The sequence below is a fragment of the Ostrea edulis genome, chromosome 4 (assembly GCF_947568905.1).
Source record: "Ostrea edulis chromosome 4, xbOstEdul1.1, whole genome shotgun sequence".
Lineage (NCBI taxonomy): Eukaryota > Metazoa > Mollusca > Bivalvia > Ostreida > Ostreidae > Ostrea > Ostrea edulis.
Window position 1 is genome coordinate 9,829,402 of NC_079167.1, and position 11,637 is coordinate 9,841,038.

The window sequence follows — 11,637 nt, forward strand, 5'->3', positions numbered from 1 at the left end:
AAGTTTTATAACCTCCAGGTCTGGTCAGATTAATATACAAACCGCTTTCTATAGATTCCAGTTTGTTTAAACCATGGTCTCTTAGACCAGAACAGGGATATAATAAGGTTTGAAATTTGTATGAAGAAATGTGTTTTTAGAAAAATGTTTAAAAATCTCCATAAGAGTACATTTTATAGAATTGATACACAAATAGTTCAAGTAAATTAGATATCAATTTGTTGAAATCAAAACCAACAGGATGTGGGAGGGCCCGTGATGTAGGTTATAGTTTTAAACTATAAATTGTTGTTAATTTCTTTTAAATTCCTTTCAATTGCCATAGGGACATAATTTGTCAAATAATGCGCAAACATTTATCCATGTCAGGTATGGTGTCCGGATAGGGCCATTTGCAAAAGCGTGACTGCGCGTTAGTCACTACACGCCGTCACGCCAACAAGCAACGCGCCTTCGCGCTCTCACGCCAACAAGCAACGCGCCCTCACGCCAACAAGCAATGCGCCTTCGCGCAGACAAGCAACGCGCCTTCGCGCTCTCATGCCGTGTTGCTTGTTGGCGTGAAGGCGCGTTGCTTGTTGTCGTGAGAGCGCGAAGACGCATTGCTTCTTGGCGTGACGGCGTGTTGTGACTAACGCACAGCCACGCTTTTACAAATGGCCCTATCCGGACACCATAGTCAGGGGATTAAAGTTTCACAAGCGAAGATACAACTGATTCAATAAGCGATCACCCATTGACCTACATGCACTGTTGAAACATGAAACCAGGTATTCAATATGCGTAGATATCTCTAATACTGATCTTTAATTAGTTAGTGGTATATGTTATAAAAGGACGCCGAATGTCAGCTATATAAATGCAATCTTTTGTTAGGGCTTGGCATATGCAGAAAACAAAATTACAGGAATTTGTCTTTGTCGGTCCATGTGCTCGAGTGACTTTTTCTTAGAGGCTTCTGTGTGAAGTAAAGTAAGTATACTGCATTGTGCTGCATTGTTGAAAATGTTAACATGGCTGAAAACTTGACAAGATGGAAAACTCACTGACTCAATTTGTGAGGCTCTTATTAATATATAAAAATGAAATGTTTACCAGCTTTCTGCTATGTATTAAAGTGGCAAAGTACAGGCCACGAGTATTCCCCGTCGCACGGTAGAAAACACGGTGTAAAATGGTCCGTGTTACACCGTGGACACGGCGTGGCAAGGTGTATGTATATTTCGAATACATAAGAAGACCGCCTTGTCTAAAAAGTTAGTCCCTAATACCCACCGTGTCTATATGAGATCGTATAAAAACGACATTCAAACCTGGATTTTATGTTAAATGATGTAAATGAACCATTTGCCGGTATTCTTGAATCCAAAAAATTTTGATGAAGTAATTATAGCGGCCTAAAATCAGTGTAGCCGCAGGGTATATACCGTTCATTTTGTAAGTTAACATTTTCCATCGACTTTCCCAGTTTACAATTTTTTTAACTGTCAGTAAACGATGCATTCAGCTACAAAGCTTTATCACATCTTTCACTTTGATGAACAGAATTATTTATTTTTCATTTCTCAGAAATTCATATTATGAATTAATTTTGACTATAAATGTAACGTGTTTAACTTTGTATACAGATAAAGAAGTCGATCATCGGACACGTGCTTAGTTCTACACTGAAGTGTTGTAAAATCTGATATACAAGTTTAGATGAATATTTTAAAATCAGTTAAGTATTATGGAGAATTATGTATCCATGCTAAACTGACTTGGATAACTAAACACTTGATTGTAATACACGAGGTGCTCGTGCTCCTATGCCTCAATTCGGTCATGGCCTCGCGGGAAGCTGAGTTCTACGACGGCGTATTCGTGCCAATTTACCTAGCAGAAAAAATAAAAATAAATCGTTTCTACGATTTATTAAATCGTAGAAACGATTTAAAAAGTCGTTTCTACGATTTAGAAAATCGTAGGAACGATTTAAAAAGTCGTTTCTACGATTTAGAAAGTCATTTCTACGATTTAAAAAGTCGTTTCTACGATTTAGAAAGTCGTTTCTACGATTTAGAAAATCGTTTCTACGATTTATTAAATCGTAGAAACGATTTAAAAAGTCGTTTCTACGATTTAGAAAGTCGTTTCTACGATTTTTAGGTATCGGGTGATATATTGCAATTGGTCGTCGTCCGTCATCGTTCGTTAACAATTGAACATTTTTAACTTCTTCTTGAGCTTCTTTGGGACAATGTGTGAATTAAAGAAGAGGCATGATGTTGATTTAGACTCGTTTATATATGTGAATATGTACATATGAGTTATGATATATTAAAATATCTGTCTTAAGTAATTAATGAGACCTATGTACCTTTTGTTTTATTATTTGTAAAAATGATATAGAGGACGAACACCACTTTATATTAATTTGTCCTCATTACGAGGAATTTCGACATAGATATATCAAAAAGTATTATTGGCAAAAACCATCTGTTTTCAAATTTGTACAATTATTAAGTGTTCATAATGTACACGAATTTTGTAATTTAGGGAAATATTTATGTCTTGCACTTAAGTTGCGAGAAAACCTTGTTTAAGTCATTCTCCGTTGCTTGCTTGAATTAGTACACTGCCATACAATGTCATTTTTATGTACATGTATTTATGAAATTGATGTGATAAGACATATGTCTTAAGCAATAAAGAATATAATATTATTGATAATCATCATTCTTGTTGAAAAAATGTGATATGTTTACGTTTGTAAAGAATAATGAAGTTCTAGGGAGCCGCTATCCTACTGATACCAGATGAGTTTTTTATTTTTTGGTAATCAGTATTTGACTAATTCATATTCGGACGAACGAAGTAAGGGAGAATGAAATACTGTATATCACGTCCAGCTCATCCATCCTCTTCCATCTGTGTTTAGCCCAGTTCAGTTTCAAAGACTTTCATTAACTTCATAGTATCTTAGCAAGCAATTAACAATTACCCTCGGACTCTTGTTTGATTTTCCAACTTCCAGCCATATGACGTGGCGCGAAAAACCGTCAATACACTCATGAATTGCTATACCAAATGGTTTCAACTTGTCATTTTCATTAATATGCCAAATATAATTCGGACCTTTGCTGCTGTACACTCTTCACTTTAATCTGTCCCTTTTCCGTATATGCATGGACGCCTTCTGGGTCTTGTATCAGTGGCAGATTTAAGGGAAAGGGCGCAGCCGGCGCCCCCTAAAATTTTCAAATTTAAGGTAAATCGTGGTCTCTTTAGAAAAATGTAAACGATAGAAGAACTAATTTCATCCACTCTCGAAAATATAAATGACAAAATCTTTTTAATTGAATTAATTTTATTGGGAGAACTTACATATTTTCCAAAACCCCTTAAAATTTGCGTCATTTTATTAATTTCACTTTATTAAAAATGATAGAAAATAGTAAAAATGACTACACAGGAGACATAATGTCAAGCCCTATAAAATGTATGACCTCAAGGCGGCCCCCAGCCTCATAAAGTTGCGCCCCCTAACCGCAATTCCTGGATCCGCCCCTGTGTATGGAAAAAAGCCGTCTGATATCCTCTTGGGAAACCCTGTTACCAACTTTTCAGTAAATCCATCTGTACCTATGAAGTTGGTCACAATACTCTAATGTTTCAACATCGCAAAAATATTAATTAGATTTGTATTTCCGTTGGAAAAGGCACAAAGTTGCAGAAATCCTTTAAATAGTTTTTTTCATTAATAATATTGCAGTACTTGTGAGTTAAAGCAACAGCTATTTCAGAATAGCACAGTCTCTTCTCAAAATATCGTTTAACTACATGTAGTTCCTCTCGCTTTTCCATTATCATCAAGGTCAAATCGATTTAAATTGTTTATACGATAATACAAGAGGCCCACATACCTTATCGGTCACCTGAGTACTAGTTAAAAGTATCACTATAGGCTCAAGGGCTATAAAATCTAGAAATGATTTCCTGTTCTGAATATCTATAAGCTCAATTCTAATATTCAGCAACAGTACATTATCAAACAACATGTGTTCTTTTAAAATCTTCAATGCCCTCAAAAGTGCATAGACAGATGAAAGGCTTTACATAATATATACCGGTAATATATATCAACATTAAACGATATGACTAATTTGGACCCAAACTACAGTCAAAACCCTGGGGTTGCAAAATTAACCTTATTTTGTACATCCTTTTCTGCTATTCTTAAACATGCATATAGATTTTATACTGTATCACCAAACTTAAAGAAGTCCTTCGAATCTTTAAGACAATAATCATTATAATAATTTTGTAACCACCCTGAAACCAAACCCTTACCCCCTGGAATAATGAAATTTACAATTTTTGTAAAGAACTACCTACTCGTTTCAGATATCCATTTAGTTTTAATTTAGTATCAACAGCACTAAAGAAGATGTTATATAAGTGTTTTACACATAAACGCTATGTACCAAGTTTGGCCTCACCCTGGGGTCAAAACTCCTACCCAGGGGATCATGAAAATTGCAATTTTGGTAGGCCTTCCTGCTCTACATCACTATGCATTTAGTTTTTCTTACATATATATGTGGTGTTAGAGAAGAAGATTGTTGAAAATTATTCAATTTTGTGGCAGTTTTTGCTCTGTCCTTCAGGCTCAAGGGGTGTAGGAGTCCTGAAATTTACCATTTATGTCCCCTTTGTTCCAAAGATGCTTCATAGCAAATTTGAAAGGAATTGGAATGATCATACTTATCAAGAAGTTAAAAATGTTCAATTGTTAACGCACGATGACAGATGACAACCAATTGCAATGTCACCCGAGACCTAAAAATCGTAGAAACGACTTTTTAAATCGTAGAAACGATTTCCTAAATCGTAGAAACGACTTTCTAAATCGTAGAAACGACTTTCTAAATCGTAGAAACGACTTTTTAAATCGTTTCTACGATTTAATAAATCGTAGAAACGATTTTCTAAATCGTAGAAACGACTTTCTAAATCGTAGAAACGACTTTTTAAATCGTAGAAACGACTTTCTAAATCGTAGAAACGACTTTCTAAATCGTAGAAACGACTTTCTAAAGCGTAGAAACGACTTTTTAAATCGTAGAAACGACTTTCTAAATCGTAGAAACGACTTTTTAAATCGTAGAAACGACTTTTTAAATCGTTCCTACGATTTTCTAAATCGTAGAAACGACTTTCTAAATCGTAGAAACGACTTTTTAAATCGTTTCTACGATTTAATAAATCGTAGAAACGATTTATTTTTATTTTTTCTGCTAGGTAAATTGGCACGAATACGCCGTCGTAGAGTTCACACCTTTAAGCCCCTTTCACACATTCACTGATGAGACGCCGGATTATCCCGGATTGTCGATCCGTGATGGTCTGTGACAATCCGCCATCACCGTGTACAAACCATGTATGCATTCGGCGTCGTCCGGGACAATCCGGCTTGACCAAGCCAAACCGTGAAAAAAATTAAACATGTTTAATTTTTACCCCGGATCGTCTCGGAAGAAAGTACTCCGTATTGATCCGTGTAGGTACCGTATATCAACCGAGAGGTCCGTGTATCGAGAGGTCCGTGTATCAACCGAAGTAACCGTGTAAAGTCCGGAGTTATCAGTAAACGAAACTTTTCTGCTGAAGAACACGGATGTCTAAGGTATATACACGGATTGTTCCCGGTAACTACACGGACAGAAACGATAAACGCAGGGAAGAAAGACAGTGATAATCCGTGAAACAATCGTGGATGGACCGGCAGAAACCGTGATCTTCCGTACGCTCCATGATCATGCCGGCACCGACCGGGATTTTCCTCCGGGACATACGGGTAACTACCGTGCTTATCCGTAAAGAAACCGGCGTTTTCCGTGTCTGCATCGTGATAAGACCGTGTTGACACCGGCATTACGTCGGATCACCCCGGGTGACTAGAATTTTGCATCCGGCGTCGACCGGCTCTTGATCCGTGAATGTGTGAAAGGGGCTTTACCCCTGAAAATATGTTGCAAAATTGCATTACATGTACAGTGTATCTACAATGCTTCGGTTTTGTAAATTAACGATTGACCACACAATTAGTTGAGCGTCAATTTTCAATTTAAGGACATAGGGTACCCAAAAACATTTGCTGACAGAATTTTGTGATACTATTTATAAGGGTTTAAAATATTCAAAGATTACCGATGTGATATCTCTCTCATACTCGCTCTCTCGCTCGCGATGTTTTAGATTCAGTAGCGCCTTCATTATTTTAATGCATCTAAGTTAAAAATGATTCAATATAGAAATTAGATATGAAACAAATAAAATGCAAACAACCAAGTTAAGTTTTGTCAAGAATCTTGTTTTTTGGGGAGGTGTGTGTGTGTGTGTGTGGTTTTTTTTTTGCATTTTGACCGAGGTTTTTTATCCTTTGATATTGATTGCAGACACGTAGAAGGGGGAGGGGGAAGAGAGAGAGAGAGAGAGAGAGAGAGAGAGAGAGAGAGAGAGAGAGAGATTCCCTCCCACTATATTTGACAATGATATTAAAGATATATTTATTTTGATAGTAGCAGTGATTGAGTGCAAGATCAATGAACAATATAATATTTAAGCTTGAAAGTTACGTATTCAATCCTTATATAGTGACCCACCCACTTCACAAATCATCAGGCTACGGGGAGGGGGGCAGTTTGAGTTAACCCTCCCCACACACATGTACACGATTTAGGGTTTTTAAGTTCTGACAAAAGCACAATTTTTTGTTGTTATTGTTTTCTTTTTGAGTTTTGAACAGGTCAACATGCCTCCTCTCATATTTTGAAAAATATAAGTAATGTTAGCACGAGGCTCTGAAAAGTTCAATCTGGAATTTGATTATGTTTCGTCATTCAATAAAAAAAAATGTTTATCGGGACTGTTTAATTTAATTAATCTATTTTATTCACAAAAAAGTGAATGGGATCAGGCATCAGGCATAGCCAATTTTAGCACCCTCTATACATCAAGATCACAATGAATCAAACACATTTACATATATAATGTAAACAAGATAAAATGTACAGAGAGAAGAGATAAAATACTAATGAAAATAATAATCATGAAACAAGAGAAAAAATAGAAGGAGTAGAGAGAGAGAAAAAAAAACAACCCACAAGCCTGTATGGATAATACAATGACCTATGTATAAATTGTATATTCCATGCAAATTCTAAGGGTTTTTCACCACGGTAGAGCTGGTGGAGTTCGTGGGGTGTTCCACTTCTAACAGAATGTGTGAAATACATGTATATTGGGTCACCCAATGTTGGAGGGTTTTACAGTACATCAGAGAATTTATGATATTTCGATAAATGATATGGATATCAGTTTACCAGTGGTACTATTTTTTGAAAAGTCAATACACTTTGATATAATCAATACACCTTCGATTTGAATGAAGAAGTTTTGCGAAATGTCTCGTAGAAATGTAACGTTGGGCAAGCAAGGCTATTTCTAACCAAACAAAAAACACAACTTTAAAAAACAAATTTATTTATAAAAGAGAAAAGATGGGAAAAAATACAACCAATCTGATTAAAATCAGATCCTATGATCTACGCTACACTAGGTAGCGATCTAAGTGAGCGGATCATAGGATCTGATTTTAAGCGGATTGAAATACAGCAAAGTTGTTTTCACCCCACTCTCACCTCGACAACTCCACTAACATGCACATATGGAACAAATGAATATTTACAATGAGAAAAAACTATCAATACTCTCTTTGCACAGTTTTACTGTTAGTTACCACATCACAACTTCACCAAGACGAAGTGATTATTTCAAGAATACGCATCTGACATTCAATATTGAATGCATATCTTGTGACTATACATTAACTGTACATCACATTCTTTTAGAATGTAGTGATTTTACGCCCAAACGAAATAGACTTTTTAATACTGTGCAATCAACAAAAGAACTTTTTACAAATATCGACAATCATTACATCATACAATATTTACAAGAATGCGATTTTTACAGAAAAAAATTAAAACATTTATAATACAACTGTTTATATACACGAAATGATCTTTTATTTACCTGTTTATGTATTTTAACTTTATATCCGTCGGATGGGGCGTTAAAGGGTGTCCCGTGTCAAGGATCACCCCCACCTCCACCCACCCCCCTTGGCACGCAAAAGATTGTTTCCTTGATTTTCGAAAAAAGAGTAGGCTCACTGGGGGCCGTCATGGAAACTCAAACACTCACAACCAAACATTTCAACTAGTTAACAGCCAAAACGGCGTAAAAACCATAATGAATCAATCCATCTATCTATATGTATGTATATACATAAAGTTGATGATTTCAGTGATATGAGGCACCACAGCTCTCACATTTTTTGGACGCCGAGTTCGATATAATTTTCATAACTTCCCCGCAAGATGTTTCCTCAAAAGTAAGCAATGCTTCGCCGTTAAGTGGCTTCTTTTCGATCCCATCTACTTACATGTAGCGTTATCGAAACCACTTTTAGTAACCAAAGTATTCCGAAAGTTGCTGTTTTTGTTTTTGAAGAATAATACAAAGTCATTCACAAAGTCAAGCTCAGATGTGCAGTGTGGAATTGCAGGATGGATCCCTGGACTTTCTCAAACTAACCAGTTCGTGAGTTTGAAATTTGCCCTTGGTTTTGGACAAATAGTTGTCGCGCTTGTTTTGGACGAGTAGCCATGTCCTCAAAAACACCTTTCTTTGTAGATCATATGAACAGTCAGATTTTTACGTCTCCAGATCCTTTCAGTTTTCCTTTTTCTCACGTTTCGCAACACATTGGTTTGACGAGTACCAGTTTTAACGCGACCTCTTCACTTAACAGAGACCCATGTTTGTCAATAACTTTGCGCACGAAGGAATTGTAATTTGTCACATGATCGTCAAGCGAAATGTCGCATATGATACTCAGGTGACAGTTAAGACCCCCGCGCCTCTATTTACCTTATATCGTAAGAAATTTAAGGCTTCAGCTGACAAAATGACATTTTATATAAGTTACTGTTATTTGTCAAAAAAAGATCAGCGCTATTCGGAGTAGAAACATGATATATTGTAACACCATATTAATCCGTTTGATTGGCCATTTGCATGAGAAAGTAACACTACGAAGTTACGTAAGATTTTTTTTTATATATACAAAATCTTAATCTTGTCTTGGGAATAGCAAATCCTTGAAAAATGTCTCGAATATGTCCAAAAAAAAAGGTTTAAATTTTTTGTCTTGGTTGGTTGTTGTGCAACCAATTTGCTGCGGAATTATTTCCTAGCCATGTTGATTGGTGAAGACACGTATATTTTTCGTCTATTTTCTTACGGCATGGAAATAAGATAATTATCATACATAATAACTATTATTGTCTCAGCTCTGAGCGCATTTTCAATTCATCAAGGATCCCAATACATTTTCCCTGTCACCGATAACAGCACAATTTGAGATTCTATATGAAAGATAACCGATAATTTTTCAAAATGCAGCTGAAAGAGAAGTACCCAGTAACATTTTACACGCTTATTAGTTTGCAATATAAGTCGTACATATAATACTGTGTATTTGAATACATGTATTTTCATTTTGATTAATTAAGGTAAGGTAATAAAGATGATTATACTTCATAGGGAGACCGATTACAGTGGTCCTCTAATTAGAGTGTTTGCTTCGTTACCTGGAGGTCATATGGGTCCATGCCCGGTTCGTGCCTTGTCCCCGTCAAATCTATGTTATTCACTAACAGTTAACGTGATAATTGAAGTTTTGTTGATTAAATCTAGTCCGTTTATGAAATGGCTAATTAATAGATGTTTTCAAACCCGAGGGCGCATATGACGTCACACATAATGGCGCGTAAAATAGCGAAAGTAAATATGCATATCGCAAGATTTGAATTTCATCGTTTTTAAACTCGAAAACTACACAAAATATTTTAAAAGCACATTTAAAGTAGTTTTAGGCATGAAAAGAATTAATTTTGCTGATAAAATGAAAAAGTTTAGAAACATGTGTTGTGTCTTTAAGGTCGGTAATGACCGCGCTTTCGCCAAACCCTTGCAATTTATAAGTTGGAATCGTGGGTATCTTGGGTGAGATCAAGAACTGAGGTCCGGTATTATGATATGCGGTAGCATGAGGCCATCATTAAAATCTCAGTTTGCCCAAACACGACTCATGGGTTCACCCCTTTGATATGGGTAGGTACAACTGTAGGTAGTCAAATTCTTTGGGGTTTTTTTAGCGCCAGATTGTGGAAACTGAAAATGTACAAATATAATGCAAGAAACAGATGTCTCTCCAACAAAACTGAAGATGTCCTGTCAGATATTTTAGCATTAAAAACACTCAACATTCAAACTGAGTTTTAACACTGTGTAAAACAACACATCATATCAATGACTAGTACTTGGAAACACAGCGAACCACACATGGAAAATGTTTCAATGTTCAATGCATGGTTCTCTCTGATTGTCAGATCCTTCTAACAGTGTCAAAAATCATATACGGTATTTTGCCGAATATACATGTAATATACAGTTGTAAAGTGATTTCCTACACACAAAGAACACCGGAAAAACACTTATAAACATATATATTAACAAATGAACAAAACAACTTACAAAGGGTCAACAAATACAACGACTACAATGCTGCACTTTCTAAGACACGTCTGCTTGCCTAGAGTTCGCGGGTAAGAGAGAGAGAGAAAATCACGTGCAGGCTCAGAGGACTCCGAGACCGACCAGAAATACCAAAAATCCACCACCCCCAAAAAAAATCACTACAGTTGTGTTTAATACGCAACCACCCCCCCCCCCCTTTGGGTTGAAAATTGGGGGGAAACACGCTTCGTGTGTATAATACGCAGCAAAATTTTTGACCAAGCCGTAATCTTAACTTTATACTTTACAGTGATTTTCACTGAATATTTTTGCGGAAATAATGAATTATAAACAAAATATAAGAATTTGCAAACCGCGCAGCTATATTCAGTCATCTCGATATTATGATCGGTGATCTTTACTGAATATCCCGAGTAATCATCGTGTTAATTTCAGCAAAGCACGAGAATTTGTAGCATTAAAGTTTTGTGAGACTGGATATTTCTTTGTTGAAACTTAAAACTATATAAATAGTCGATGTTGTAAAAATAAAATCAAAATACTAAAGGGACTGATTCACGATTTCCCTCCAAATTTTGTTTTTCACTTTAAATGATAAAAATTACAGTCTAATATGTTTAGAAGGTTTCACAAAAAAAATTAAAGAGACCCTACAGCTCATTTTCCACATTTTGATAAAGTGTTTTTAAAACCATGTATTGATAAAATGATAAATTTCATATCGATACTGACAATTTTGAACAATTGGGATGCATCAATTTACTCTCAACTGCGCTTTGAAGATCGTTCGGAATTCAAAGGTTTCTTCATGCTGACTCGGACTTTTGAATGCTTATTTACATCACGTGGTTTTGAATGACAGCAAAGGTGTTCTGTAGGAAATTATTTAAATTCCCCTTCAAGGGGGTCCACACTCACCTTTCAAGTATAAGATTATTCCCTGCTCCTTATAATAAGTAATTATAAATCATTATTTCAACAGAAACC